Source organism: Bos grunniens, chromosome 7 (assembly GCF_055505025.1).
Source record: "Bos grunniens cultivar Pamir isolate PY7600 chromosome 7, Bosgru_T2T1.0, whole genome shotgun sequence".
NCBI classification, from domain to species: Eukaryota; Metazoa; Chordata; class Mammalia; order Artiodactyla; family Bovidae; genus Bos; species Bos grunniens.
Window position 1 is genome coordinate 104,547,079 of NC_141171.1, and position 13,090 is coordinate 104,560,168.

The 13,090-nt window shown below is 37.0% G+C and overlaps 1 long non-coding RNA gene across 1 annotated transcript in view; it reads right to left on the bottom strand.

Annotated features, from left to right (window-relative positions):
* Positions 1-499: 499 nt before the first annotated feature.
* Positions 500-13,090, bottom strand: part of LOC147370075 (uncharacterized) — a 36,749-nt gene continuing 24,158 nt past the window's right edge. Inside the window, exon 3 of the long non-coding RNA XR_015168480.1 lies at positions 500-882. This is a non-coding gene — a long non-coding RNA (uncharacterized LOC147370075). The remainder of the gene's footprint in view (positions 883-13,090) is intronic.

Here is a 13,090-nt window from a genome sequence, read left to right on the forward strand (position 1 = left end):
CTCCAGAGGATCTTCCTGACCCAGGGATCGAACCCAGGTCTCCCGCATTGTAAGCGAGACGCTTTACCGTCTGAGCCACCAGGGAAAGTCCATATGTGTATGTGCATGGATGTGTATAAATATGTGTGTGTGCGCACGCTTGCCTGGATGTATTTATCCCTCTCATTGTCTCCCATAACATGAAGCAGATTTACAGGGACTTTCCCATGTGTGAAGCATTCTTGTTACTCTAGCTACATCAAGCTATGGTGAAACAGAAGGTGATAAAACAGAAAGTCCCCTTGACGGTCTTGATCTCCAAACATAGTTTCAGTAATAAAACTATTGAAATAAGCACTTTAGTTAAATGTAACATCATCATTCTCTACAAGTAACATGAATAATATGCTTACATTGAATTGCTCTTTATATAGAGCTGAAAATAAACAAACAAAACCCACCATTTTAAATATGGTTAATTTTAATTTTCAAAACTCACTCTGTCTTTGCCAGAGATTAAAAATGTGGTGCTACTTTTAGCTTAAACTCAGCATAGAACTGTATCTTTCGGACATTTTTTGCTTCTTTGTTATATTATTATCTTCCTTTATTCATATGGCCCAACTGAAGAAGTGCGTAGATTTTACCAGTTCCAAAATGGAAGTTAAATGGGGAAACAGATTAACCCTGTTCTGTCGTGTTCAGCCACTTCAGTCACGTCCAGCACTTTGTGACCCTATGAACTGTAGCTCACCAGGCTCCTGTGTCCGTGGGATTCTCCAGGCAAGAATTCTGGAGCGGATTGCCATTTCCTCATTCAAGGGGTCTTCCTGACCCAGGGGTCACACCCACTTCTCTTACGCCTCTTGCATTGGAAGGCAGGTTCTTTACCACCTGGGCCACCTGGAAAAATTATTTAAAAAAAATAAACATTGAATAAATAAAGAGAAAAACGACTGTGATTTATTTGATCTGAGGACTTTAACATTCCACACAGGCATGAAAACTTTGCACATGGAATTTGTCAGTATGCAAATCTAATCATATTAGGCAATTTAAAAATGCTTTTCTTCTCTTTAATGTTATTTGTATACTGAAGAAAGTATATTTGAAAAACAAATCACTTTCTCTTTAACCCTTTATTAATTTTGCCTTTTATGCAACAACTCAGTAACATAATGCTATTGGAAGTAAACATGGTCAGTCTTTTGACTAAAGAGCATAAATATGTACATGTGTTATATATTATTTTATATTTTTTATATTATATATTTATAATTTTTTTTTTGCTTCTGTCAATGTTCATGTGGATACTTGGGTGGTTTTCATATTTAACTCTAATTTTTTTACTTCAATTACTAAGAGAAAAGTGAAATCGCTCAGTTGTGTCCGACTCTTTGTGACCCATAGACTGTAGCCTATCAGGCTCCTCCGTCCATGGGATTTTCCAGGCAAGAGTGCTGGAGTGGATTGCCATTGCCTTCTCCAGGGGATCTTCCCGACCCAGGGATAGAACCCAGATCTCCCGCATTGCAGGCAGACGCTTTACCGTCTGAGCCACCAGGGAAGCCTAAGAGAAAACTTGATAGCAATTTTGGAAAATTGTGCTAAATACTGTGGTAAGGCTTCCAGTACTTCTCTGAGAATGCATTTTAGAAGGCCCAGAGCATGAAGTATTTCACTAGGATTTACAACTTCAGGACAGGTGTCTTCAGAATCTTCACACAAGAGTTATATTTATTTACATACATATGTCAAATACAAATTGAGCATGTAAATCTGGGAGACAGTCTAGGTGAAATCCAGCTCTAGCTAAAATTCTTTCCTATATCCACTCAAAAATGAAAATCTTAAATTAGGGAGAAATTATTCCCCACTTCAAGTGATTCCAATTACTTCACTTTGCTTATAATGTTATGGAGGCATTATTTCTAATTCAAAAACAACAAAGATAGATTGACTTTTAATCCAAACTGCCATGTGTCTAAGTAAATAGACTTTGTAAAGGCATTGAAGATTCAGTGTTTAGAGTGTTTAAATTTAGTGTTTAGAGTATGCATATAATATATCATTCTGTCATTAACTGAACACTAAAATCTGTGGTGCAATTTATGAATTTTTTCCAGAGTTGAAAACATTGAATCTCAAAGTAAATATCCAAAGTTCACACAACTGGTGGTAGAAGCCATTTGAATTCTAGCTCAAGTTTCTTTTAAATCTGACTCCATGCTCTGAACTGTTCCTTCATAACATCCATAAAACGAATACACATTTGGGTAGGGAAAATATCTTAACTGAATGCTTGTATATTTGGCCCTCAATGAAGGTTTTCAGTTAAACTGCTTTCGTTGCACAACACCTTTGCTGGGAGCTGTATTTTTATCATCTTCTCAGTGAGGAATATGATCCTGGGAGAGATTAACCAATTTGCACAGCTACACTCATAGCATAACCATGTAATGAACACATGTCTTCCAGGCACAGGTCCGTATATTTTTCAACATCTGTGCTTCTTGTCATCTGTTCTAATATAACATGATTATTTCTCCCCAAATAGAGAGAAATCAAGTAGCTGGCACTTTTAAAGAAAACTTAATTTTTTTTTTCAAATTAGCAGTCTTTCCCCTAATAATACTGGTATTGCAGGATATGATAGAAAGCTCTTTGGACTAGAAGAGATGAGCCCTTAATGGATGTATCAGATTCTTTCGCTAATCATTTACTATAGGATATTGCTTCATTCATTTCTAGTTTAGTGTTATTATAAATAAGTCTGCTATGCTGCATAACTTGGGATATGTTTTTGAGTGGATATGAACCTTCATTACTGTAGGATAAACGCCCAGGAGTGCAATTCCCGGGGCACATGGTAGTGAAAATGAAAGCTGCTCAGTCGTGTCTGATGAATTGTGACCCCATGGACTACACAGTCCATGGAATTCTCCAGGCCAGAGTACTGGAGTGGGTAGCCTTTCCCTCCTCCAAGGGATCTTCCCAATCCAGGAATCGAGCCAGTGTCACCTACTTTGCAGCTGGATCCTTTACCATCTGAGCTATCAGGGGCACATGATAAGTTTGTATGTATTTAGCTTTTAAGAAACCACCAAATAACTTTCCACTGTAACAGTTTACATCCCCAACAGCAGTACATGAATGATCCAGTTTCTCCACATTCTCACCAGCATTTGGAATTGTCACTATTTTTTTTATTTCAAGCTGTTCTAATAGATGTGTAGGGAACAAATGGGATAGTTAGAATAATTGTTTTCATGTGCTTGTCTAAAAATGACATAATCTCTATCAAATTCTAGACTTTTTAGATAGATTGATTTTTCTCCTCCTCATCAAAAGTGATTTCCTTTCTTTGCATGGTGGGAGTATTAAATCAGTTTATTCTAGAGGACCGGGAAACTGCCTGAAGAGGTGTATTCCTGGACAGAGCATGAAATGTACAATTAAACAGTATTGTTTTATAACTCTGGGTCAGACTCAAGACTCTAGTTCTGTTTGTCTCAAATAGCACAGCCGCATTATTTGATGATAAAATCATGGTTGATAGCTTGTATATTGTTTTAACAAGGTTCTCAAGGGTAAAAACTGGTCACATAGCAAGATCTTGGCCAGGAGGTTGTGTGAAATCCAAGCTAACATTTTATCCAAGGTCCATTAACACCTTGGATCCTAGTTGTCCTGTAAAGAAGGTGGTGGTCTCCTGTAGGAGAGAAAACATTGTATATACCATGTAGGGGAAGGACCACTGGATCTTGCTTCTGCAAAAATGCTGGGAACCAGCTTTTAGTTGTGACATGTACTCATTTAATGTTCTTACTGTATTCTATACTTTTCTTGTAATAAACTTGAAATGCTCAAGCATTTTTATTTTGGCTCCTATGTACACTTTTCTACAATTGAAGTCTGATTTACCACCACAGTTCGCACACCTGGTAATTTTTTATCAGATATTAGACATTAAAACACACATTTGCTGGGTGTGGGGAATTTTTTGTGTTCCTATAAATATTCTTGAGCTTTATCAGGAGAGAGGTTATTCCATCTTTATCAACACCAAAATTTCATCCTTTTGGTTCTGGATGTAAGAATTTTAAGTCAGAATCAGAAATATTTGTTATCATTTTTCATTCACAAAGTCATGTCTGCCACCCCATGGACTGCAGCTCTCCAGGGTTCCCTATCCTCCACCATCTCCTGTGCCTGCTCAAACTCATGCCCTTTGAGTTGATGATGCTATCCAGTTATCTCATCCTCTGTCATCCCCTTCTTCTCCTGTCCTAAATTTTCCCCAGCATCAGGGTCTTTACAGATGAGTTGTCTCTCCACATCACGTGGCCAAAGTACTGGAGCTCCAGCTTCAGCATCAGTCCTTCCAACGAATATTCAGGGCTGATTTCCTTTAGGATGGACTGGTCTGATCTCTTAGCAGACCAAGGGACTCTCAAGAGTCTTCTCCAGTACCGTAACTTAAAAGCATCAATTCTTCAGCTCTCTGCCTTCTTTATGGTCCAATTCTCACATCTGCACGTGATTAATGGAAAAACCATACTTAGCCTATACAAAGCTTTGTCGGCAAATTGATGTCTCTATTTTTGAATACGCTATGTAGGTTTGTCATAGCTTTTCTTCCAAAGAGCAACCGTCTTTTAATTTTATTCCAGCAGTTACTGTCTGCAGTGATTTTGGAGCCCAAAAAGTAAAATCTGTCAATGCTTCCACTTTTTCCCCATCTACTGTCCAGGAAGTGATGGGACTGGATGCTGTGATCTTAGATTCATGAATGTTGAGTTTTAAATGACCTTCCTCATGTCCTCTCTCACTCTCATCAAGAGACTTTTCAGTTCCTCTTCAGTTTCTGCCATTAGAGTGAGTGGTATTTATCTGCATAGCTGACATTGGTGATATTTCTCCCGGCAATCTTGATTCCAGCTTGTGCTTCATCCATCCCAGGTTTTTGCATGATGTACTCTGCATATTCATTAAATAAGCAGGGTGACAACATACAGCCTTGATATAGTCCTTTCTCATTTTTGAACCAGTCCTTTGTTCCATGTCTGGCTCTAACTGTTGTTTCTTGACCTGCATACAGATTTCTCAGGAGGCAGGTAAGGTGGCCTGTTATTCCCATCTGTTTAAAAATTTTCCACAGTTTGCTATGATCCTCACAGTCAAAGGCTTTGGCATAGTCAATAAAGTGGAATAGATGATTTTCTGGAATTCTCTTGCTTTTTCTATGATCCAATGGATGCTGGCAATTTGATCTCTGGTTCCTCTGCCTTTTTTAATCCCAGCTTGAACATCTGGAACATCTGGAAGTTCTCAGTTCCCGTATTGTTGAAGCACTTTTCTAGATTTCCAGGTCTATCCCCACAATTAAGGCATGTCTTGCCTAAATGTCCTCTTCCTGTACCTCAAAGAGCAAGATGCGACAATCATACAGCTCTCTTCATCTGTTTCACCTCTCTCAGGAATCATTATATTTTGTTGCCTGTTGCCCAATGAATCTACGATTTTGAGGATTTTTTCCACTTTTTAAAAAATTTTTAGAAGAAGGATGTCAAATCTCTCACTCCATCTTGACTAGAAGTAGAAACCTCAGAAGAATATTTCCTCTCATTTTAAGACTGCATTAAGAATTGAAGAATGCATTCCTCTCATGAGGAATGTACTGGATCTTTTTATTTTTCATAGTTATTTTTTTACTAAAATGCTACGTGATAAATATTTTTTAGAATTCATTAAAAGAAAAACATTATTTATAAATAATGTTTTTCTTCTCAATTCCATAGCAATAATTTGGCGAGTCATTTCTTTTATCCCTTTTGTGGCTGGGTTGCAAAGAATTGGGGATGTGAATTTTACAATGAAATGCGAAAGTTATAACTTAGAACCCTACTTCAGTTATTTCTCTTTCTAATTGCTCCTTATTTATTATGTGTCACTTACAAACATTAACTTTGCCTCAGTAGCTCTCCTCTTTATCAAGACAATTAAGGAATTTAAGCAGTATAAATAATAATTTTTTAGAAAGTAGTATTTGCATAGAATTTAACCAACATTTTAACGGTGCAGTTTCTTGCAGTCTATACACCACTTCCTGTATGTCATGTGAGTTATCTGTGTCTGTAATAGCTCTATGCTCTAATATATGTTACCCTTCTGGAATAAATCTCCAATTACAGCTTCAAATTTGGGGGCAAATCCAATAGCTGTTTAATAAATATCTTTTGATTAATGAATTAGTGAAGTACGTCAAGTAGGGATTATAGGCCCATATGGGAATCACAGAATCACACATTGTATTATATATAAGCATGGCAAATTCCAATTTTGTTGTAGATTTTAACACCCAATAAATCCTCACAAAGAGCAATTTTTTGCTTGTTTTCTTCACAAAGAGAAAGTGACTATAGAGAGTTGACCTGTAGATTTATATGCCACATACTCCTCCAGTTGTATTTATATAACAAGGAATTGAAGTTTTGTCAATAATACCCGGGATGTCACAGTCCTCTCATGGTGTGTGTGTGTGTGTGTGTGTGTGTGTGTGTAAATAGAAAAAGGTAGAGCAGAGACACATGGCTAGAAAGGAATAATAGAAGTAGATATTATACCTGGTTAGAGGTTGGTTAATTCCTTAGAGTTCTTTATTAGAAAAAACAGGAAAACTACCAGTGGGCCTCTCGGCGTGTAGGACCACTGGGTTGCTTCCAAAGCAATTAATTCTCAGTGGGGTGCAAGTGAATTCATTAAAATAAAGAATTGTATTGCCTCTGAGGATTTGTGGGAAGGTTCAGATTTTGAGAAGAATAACAGCTGAATGAGCAAGTAAAGCCAATTGTAACTTTTCCAGTTTCTCAGTTATAATTCAGGTTGGTTCAGGGTGAAATACAATTAAGGATGGGGAAGGGTAACAATTGTTTTATCTTTACAGCTCAGTAGAGCCACCAACTTATATGTATATTTGTACAAATCTTTCCTTTGATTGATGCCATAGATTAAATCGGAGAGACAAATGGAATAGATCAATTTTTTAATAAAGAAAGTCTGAGGCAGGAAATTAGTTTATCGTAAGTTGCCTCTAAATCCAAGTACTTTTGTGATTAGCTCTAAATAGGAGCAAATCTGTCTGCAAGAGTGAGTCCATGAGTACTGAAGCAAGTGCACCTGTATACTAGAGGGTGGGTATGTAAAAACGCACAACAGATTCCAAGAAAGCCAGAATACGTTCCTGTCACACTTTTCTAGCACTGGTCCTAAACTTCAGTGACAAAGATGAACATGAAAAGATAGGTGTCATTGGAGGGCTTGATTCTAATGACAAATAAATCTCCTCTATAAAATTCATTAAGAATTACCTTAATATTGATTTATGATTTCCTAATATGATGAGTTTTATTTTTTAAGTAAAATCTGAAATGTTATGGGATGACAAAGGAATTTCATCCAGAAATTATTTGTATCTTAGCAATCTGTAACTATCATAATATATTGGGTTGGCAAAAAAAGTCCGTTTAGCTTTTTCAGTAAGATGTTACAGAAAAACCCAACCAATTTCTTGGCCAACCCAGTACTATGATATATTTAATAACTTTAACTTACATGTTTACTTATATATGTCTGCATCAGTTCAGTTCAGTTGCTTTGTTGTGTCTGATTCTTTGCAGCACGCCAGGCCTCCCTGTCCAGCACCAACTCCCGGAGTTCACCCAAACCCATGTCCATTCAGTCGGTGAGGCCATCCAACCATCTCATCCTCTGCCGTCCCCTTCTCCTCCTGCCCCCAATCCCTCCCAGCATCAGGGTCTTTTCCAAAGAGTCAGCTCTTCGTATCAGGTGGCCAAAGTATTGGAGCTTCAGCTTCAGCATCAGTCCTTCCAATGAACAACCAGGACTTCTCATTTAGGATGGACTAGTTGGATCTCCTTGCAGTCCAAGGGACTCTCAAGAGTCTTCTCCAACACCACAGTTCAAAAGCATCAATTCTTTGGCATTCAGTTTTCTTTATAGTCCAACTCTCACATCCATACATGACTACTAGAAAAACCATAGCTTTGACTAGATGGACTTTTGTTGATGAAGTAATGTCTCTGCTTTTTAATATGCTGTCTAGGTTGGTCATAACTTTCCTTCCAAGGAGAAAGCATCTTTTAATTTCATGGCTGCAGTCACCATCTACAGTGATTTTGGAGCCCCCCAAAATAAAGTCAGCCACTGTTTCCACTGTTTCCCCATCTATTTGCCATGAAGTGATGGGACCAGATGCCATAATCTTAGTTTTCTGAATGTTGAGCTTTAAGCCAACTTTTTCACTCTCCTCTTTCACTTTCATCAAGAGGCTCTTTAGTTCCTCTTCACTTTCTGCCATAAGGGTGGTGTCATCTGCATATCTGAGGTTACTGATGTTTCTCCCAGCAATCTTGGTTCCAGATTGTGCTTCCTCCAGCCCAGGGTTTCTCATGATGTACTCTGCGTATAAGTTAAATAAGCAGGGTGACAATATACATACAGCCTTGACGTACTCCTTTACTTATTTGGAACTATATGTGTGTGTAGATTCATTAAAATCATAAAGAGAAAAGCATATAATATAGGATTCTAAAGAGTTAAAATGCTGTATGATAAAAATAAATATGTTAAAAATGCTATATGATAAAAATGAATGCATGTGAATAATGAATCCCTGTCCTTTCTGTGATAAGTATGGCTCAGGTACTGTGTGAGTGTGTATGTATTCCAAGAGACAAATGTGTTTTCAAATAAAGTTACTATAGAACTACTAATGATATCGTTCCTATTAAAAGAGAAAATGCTCAGACAGACCTGCCCTGGAGAAGGCTTGCCTCAGTATTCTAGGCGAGGATTGGTTAACCTTGCTGTCACTTTTACTACATAATCTTCTGACTCTAAAAGGCTACTGGTCTACCTAGCTGGCTCAAGGCAAAATTGCCATGTGAGTGCAGATTTATTTTCAGTCTTTACTTATCTTTTCTTCGCCGTTCACTTATCTGCCACAGACACCCAGTGGTCTTATGCTGCTGTTCTCACCTACCACTTTGTAGAAAAATGACAACTCAGTTCCCTTAAGGAAAAGCCCATGGATTTATTACACTTGAATGTCTCACTCCTCCCAGAGGCGTCTGCCGTCTAGAGAAAGACAGCCAGGGTGCTTTTGTTTCATTCATTCAAAGATTTCAGTAGAAATCTTCTGACTCTTTCTCAAATAGTGACATGCCTTTTTAGAAAGCCAACCTGATATCTAACTGAAAGCTTTCTGAGTTCCACTAGGCGCTGGAAAGAAATCAACATATTACTTAAAACACAGCTTTTTCTTCTGAAACTCGCTGTTGAGTTGGTACCCACTATACCTCATTTTTCACTGACGCATCTCTGGCTTCCATTCTTTTGTGGATAGTAATTTTCTTTTCCGTTTAACTGGTAATCTTCCCAGGGTCCGGCACAGTAGGGGTATGATACATACTTGTTGATGAAGCTATCCTGTACCACAGTATCTGACCTAAGATGTCACTTATGGTTCCCCAGATACTGCTGTTTAATCGCTTTCAATTACCTCACCCCATGTCTACCCAAGCCAAATGAAGTGGTGAGTCAAGCGATTGTCTCGTGAATGGGATCAATACAGAAATTCAATATGGATAATTAAGGGACTCCCCCCAACTCACGTTTTCTTTAGTAACAAGCTTTCTTTTCACCAGAATTGTTCAGATAATTGCCTCAACTGTTCATTTGACTTTGCACCATAGACACAGGTCTGTAACTAGCTTGAGGGACCATGGGAAAACTGAGCGGTCAGTGCAGTTCAGAGAGATTACCACCTAGTCCATTCACCTGTGGTGCTTCTGAGTAAATCAAGGTGATGGCCTTGGGAACCGCATTATTTCTGTCTCTTTATGATGGAGATCCACAGGACAGAGAGGTATGGTGAGGCTTCTGTGTCCTTGACAAGCTTCATATCCACCACTGTTCCCATGTTCAGCAATTGCCAACATACCAGCACAGGAAAGGTGTGGCAAGTAATTGATCGATTTGTATCATACAAGGCACCAACAGAAACATTTTGGGCCACAAATGGGTATTATTCAGAGAATGACAAAAAAAGTAAAAGATAAACTTATATAATGTCACCAGACATATGCAAATATTCACTTAGTACTTTAATTCAAATATTTGATGAACATCCGCACTTGGTTATCTCTGTATTTCCTTTTTACAATTATGACCTAAACGTGTAATGAGCTATATGGGCCATGTGACTGTAGTATTATTTTTCCTATATGCTCAGTCATGTCTGACTCTTGGAGACCCCATAGACTGTAGCCCTCCAGGCTCCTCTGTCCATGGCATTTTCCAGGCAAGAATACTGAAGTGGGTTGAGATTTCCTTCTCCTGGGGATCTTCCCAACCCAGAGATCAAAACTGGGTCTCCTGCATTGCAAGTGGATTCTTTACCAACTGAGCCACTAGGGAAATCCCACATTTTTCCTGTGTTTTCTGCTTCTCCTGACCAAGCTGGTTACATCGCATTTATTTTATAAAAGACTGGAAGAAGCAGTTTTTTTTTTAATTCAGTTTAAGAAGAAATATTTAAAGAATAAATATAGAGAAGGTAAAAAACAATGGCTGGAAAGGATGAAGTAAGATGTACAATAAAAAGACTGAGCAGATTAAAAGAAGTTTGTGTGTGGGTGTGTGTCTGCACAGATATTTTGGATTCACGTTTCTTTACACTTAGGCTTTACACCTAACCTTTTTGTTTCTAAAGAAAAAAGATTTTATATAGTTTTTGCCTATCTACTGGCCTTTGCAAACATTACTTTAATAGCATGTTTATGAAAGAATTAGAAACATATGCAAGGATTTTCTTCATAAAACACAGATGGGCTTAAGTTTTTAGGGAAAGCATCCTTAGAAAAGCAGATTCATTTTAAATGAATTCAAACACATTAAACTTAGTTTTAGATAATCATCGAGCCATCTCAAAACCTGGCAGTATTTCTCATTACATACCCAAGGTAAAGATTTATAAAGGAAAGGAGGAGTAAGATGTCCATATAAATTCCAAGTTGTGAACTTTTAAAATATTAATCCTGTATCTAAAATTTTGAGTTTACCTCACTCCAAAAGTTCTAAGTTTGCATTTTATTTCCATATAGGCAAATAAACGTACTCTGTGCTAAGAAATACATATTAAATTTTAAAAAGACAAAACTCAGTTTTACCATGAAATGATTTGCTTTCCATTTTACCAGTTAATTTGCTTGAAAATTCTTAAAGAGGTGATTCTGTGTGCTTATTTCCTATGTTTGCCTAACCAGGTTGGGTTTCCTGTAAAAGCTGATAATTTTCAAAGTGCTTGAAATACAAGGCAAGTACCAGCCAGACACAAGCCAGATCGTTCCTGTCATAAATAGAAATGCCTTCCTTATTGACTGCTTTAAACAGAAGTCACTTTGTGTGGAAACAATCCTTTACAAAATGAAATCATTAAACAAAGGAGCATTTTATTGTTGCATTATTCTGTCAGCTTACTACTGTCAGACAGTATTCCAAACCATTACTGAAAGATGATATGTAGGATAATAAATGTTACATAGCATGTTACAAAATTTAAAAAGAAATTCTACTGATTATTTATATTTAACCAATTCCACTTATTGTAAACCCATAAATCCACTAATTGTCATTGGCCTCACTCTGTTTGGTTTATTGGGCTTAGTAGCCAACTGTGTTTTTGAAGAGAAGAGCCCATTAAAAACAATTATGGGCCTAAGCAACCTACATATCCTGAATATCAAAGCATGTTTATTATCCCATTCTTCGAAACCCACAGAGACCAGCTGGGTAGCATTACCACCTTTTAGCAAATCTCACTAAGTGGTTTGCTAAAGATTGAAACATTTAGCAGAATAAGCTAACTAAAATTTTCATCAGTGCACTAAGGAAAAATGTCAAAAGTCTCTAGGTCTATGAAAACAGTTAGACATGGTCAAGTAAATTTAAAAGGTGGAATTTTGATGATCTAGTAGATAGCCTAGTATGTGTATTCTATCTGTGAGGTGGAAATATTTGTTCAGTGATATCAGATCGATATCTTAAATTGGCCATACAGAGTGTATTTTATAATGGGAATGAAAACATTCTACAAATCAAGGTTTCATTTGTCATTTTTAGATTATATAGAAAGAGATGGAGAAAATGTTAATAATGCAGGTTAAACACAAATTTGCAATTATATTGTAAAAGGCAAAATAAATTTAAGAAATATTCTTCCAGCACTCAAAAATGACTCTGACTCAGCAAAAATGTTTCACTTATTGAAGAACAAGTGAAGTTCCAAAATACAACTGTATCATTTTCTAGGATATTAAGGTAAACAAAATATCAACCATTATACATTAGAATTACATTTATTAGTATAATTTTATGCTTCATATATTTACAAAATTTGAAAAATGTCAGCAAGAGCTTCTGTGAGAATTAATTGGCTATACAGAATTGACAAGAATACATACAATAATTATTAATGTGCTACACATCTATTATAAAAGTCCCAGTAAAATTGGTTACACATTTGCATGCATATATTTTTTGAAGAAGTCTTTGCTAAACATTTGTTAGCATATCATTGTGTAAACAATCAATCAAACAAAAAATATAAGCCTTGAGTTTGATACTCAAAACTATGAGACTTTGCCTTGGAATCATTAGGATGGCAGAGAAACCATTGCCAAACTTGTCCCCCATTCAAATTGGAGGCCCTATTTTTGAAAAAGGATGATAGAAAGAAAGGAATTTGGAGAATTGGACCATGTGTATGTTTGCATGTTTTAAAATATCCAGGGCTTTCAAATATAATCGAATGCATTATTTTTCAAGCTAAAGCACAGTACCATTAAATGGTGTAATTCAGATAAGATTTTTTTCTGTGGAATCTAAACTGATTGCTGGTACAAATGTAGGGGCTGCAAGTAATTACTCCTGGCGTTACTCAAAGGCAGTGATTGCAACAGCAGGCAGGGGAGCCAACACTTCCCATGTAAGGAGCAGGGAGTGGGAAGTTAAATGGGTAAACCACTGC